At 38.2% G+C, this 2,500-nt stretch overlaps 1 protein-coding gene across 1 annotated transcript in view; it reads right to left on the bottom strand.

Moving 5' to 3' along the window:
- Positions 1–2,500, bottom strand: part of LOC144970296 (neprilysin-1-like) — an 84,206-nt gene that overhangs the window by 36,828 nt on the left and 44,878 nt on the right. The gene's annotated exons all lie outside the window — the stretch shown is intronic.

Here is a 2,500-nt window from a genome sequence, read left to right as displayed (position 1 = left end):
ATTTTCTGACCCCACCCAGTTGTAGGTAGCAGGATCTCTTCGATAGAGGTGCAACTACTTTTCGGTAGACTGACGTCATATCCAAGGGATAGCAAGTAATTGCCATAATCCGTTTAATGCTATAGAGCCCGGAATTAACATTACCTTATAGGCCTAATGCCTCTAAAAGGCTACAATTATTTTTTCGGTGTGGGTGCTTGAGTGCATAGATTATTAGAATAAGCGAATTGCAGTTTGATTTATTGGTCTAAATTTAACCCCACTGTATTGTTTAGTGGTGGCCTGGTAGTTCTGAAAGAGATTCCTGTCGTCTCTGAAAACAAACAAACGCATATTTAAAATGTTGGCCAGGTAAACTATATCTTCTAATATGGATCGATTGAAATGACCCTTATCTTGTCAAAAACTGTCAACCTGGGACTTCCGTGAAGTGTTCGGTAGATCTGTTGTTGTAAATTTGTGTACGATTAAAATTGCGACTTTTATTTTTCTCAGTCGCCTGCTCTAAAATAATGTTTACTTCATTCGCTGAAATGTGTAAACGCACAAGCCTGATAGAACAAAGACACTAAACGTTACAATCATATAATAGTAGATTAGAAAAGAAAACCATTAAAAATTTGTACTTTTCAGAACGAAGGCTAAGGTAGAGATTAGCCCATGTAGTTACGTTACGTAGAATACAGAGGAAACATTGAATCTTTGTAATCAAGCTTAGTCTGAGACTAGTTACTAGGATACATCATAGCGTCGACAAGATAGTAACTATTTTTATATTGAGAGAGCTTCGATTCGGAAGGAAAATACGCCGGTTTCGAATGACAGAGGCAAAAAGTGACCTGTTGATATTGACACTGGCTTATAAGATGAGTGCAAATCGTCGAAAGTACAGAATTACCTGAGTAAAAACTAAATAAAATACTGAATCTAATCCATTTGCGAGTGAACGGACACTCGAAATCGAAGGGTTTGCGTCAAAGAACAACAAAAAATAACTGCTAGAAAGTATAGTGGAGACAGAAGTTATTTTCTGGCCTTGTAACTGATTGAAATAATCTGATTCATCAGAACACACTTTCTGTTTTGTTTGTTTGTTTGTTTTTCTTTTCTTTTTTTTTGGGTTCAGTTTGAGTTTAAATGAAAATTTCATTGGCCTAAATATAAAATTTACATTCAACCATGGACATATTTGTAGTCTATCAGTCGACAGTCAATATCACTTGATTTGATTCATCACGGCAAAAGTAAGTTTAAATGTGAAACGGAACGAAATATTATCTATACCGGATGTGGTGTTAATTTCCTCTTTGGAAATCTTTTGCGTTGAAAGTATGAAGGCTGGTATCTTACCTGCGATCGTGTACTAGAAAGCTTGATGTTACCAGCACAAAATAGCCGAATTAGTCACTATCCTTACAACGCCCACTTCTAGGCAAGAGACCAGCTAGTCAGAAACTAGAAAACATTCATGAAATCCGATTTATTTTAGTCACTTGCTCCGCTTAGGCTTAAGACTAGCAAGTCATTTACTGAACTAGTAAATAACTAAATCTAGTCCGCCTACGTGAAATTTGGCCGATATCGTGATGTTCGTGTTATTCCTTAATCATGTTTATTTAATATATCTGTTTGATCAATCGCGTAATTAAGCATAGATATTGCGGTGTCATAGCTTCACCGTAATCTGCTTTATACAATCATTATAAATAATATATAATATGGTCTGTCGTAAATGTTGTTTTTAACGGAACAATTAATGATTATTTTTCACTGCCTACCTCGTATTTGCTGTCATCATCATCATCATTGCCTTTTTTCACCCTGGGTCAGGGTACAGGCCATAGACAAACAGTTTCTATCCCTCTCTATCTTGAGCTAACTTTTAAAAATCTCATTCCATGTCTTATCACTTCTCTGTGAATCAGCTTAACTCTTTGCCATGTTCCCCGTAGCATTCCCCTTGGTCTTCTGCAATTCGAAGCTGCTTGTTTGGCGAAGATGCCATCGGTTCAGGAGTCCTTTTGGCTTTGTCTGTTGTCCTTAATAAATTCTGCCGTTGCAGAAACACTTCAGTCGCCCAAGCTAAAAGGAAGGATTTGATGTGTCCGTCTTGTAACAATTTGGGTTTTACCCTTTGACAACCCCCAAACTGGAGCACCAGGTGACTTAAAAAGGGGGAGTCACACATCATTCGTCGCCTTTTACGACACACTGGCTTGGCGTTGGGCTATTCTTGCACCCTCTCTGTGAGGGACCCCGGACACCGCCGGGGGTGTATTTGCTGTACAATTACAAAATGTCCAAAGATTAAGAAATTAAGATGACTTTTTACTTGTAAAAATTTTAAACCCATGACTTTATAGTCCCTCCTTCAGAGTCATTAGGCCCAAGGAGCCGGAGTTTTTCCCGGTTTCTATAGCGTAAAACGGACAATGGCAATTGCTTGATACCCTTTGGGTAGGACGCTAGTCTATCGCAAATGTACTTTCCGCCAGATCTA

Source organism: Berghia stephanieae, chromosome 4 (genome assembly GCF_034508935.2).
Source record: "Berghia stephanieae isolate SIO BIC M18660-M18661 chromosome 4, UCSD_Bste_1.3, whole genome shotgun sequence".
Taxonomy (NCBI): domain Eukaryota; kingdom Metazoa; phylum Mollusca; class Gastropoda; order Nudibranchia; family Aeolidiidae; genus Berghia; species Berghia stephanieae.
Note: the sequence above shows the minus strand (reverse complement) of the source record. Positions and strands in the feature narration are given on the sequence as shown.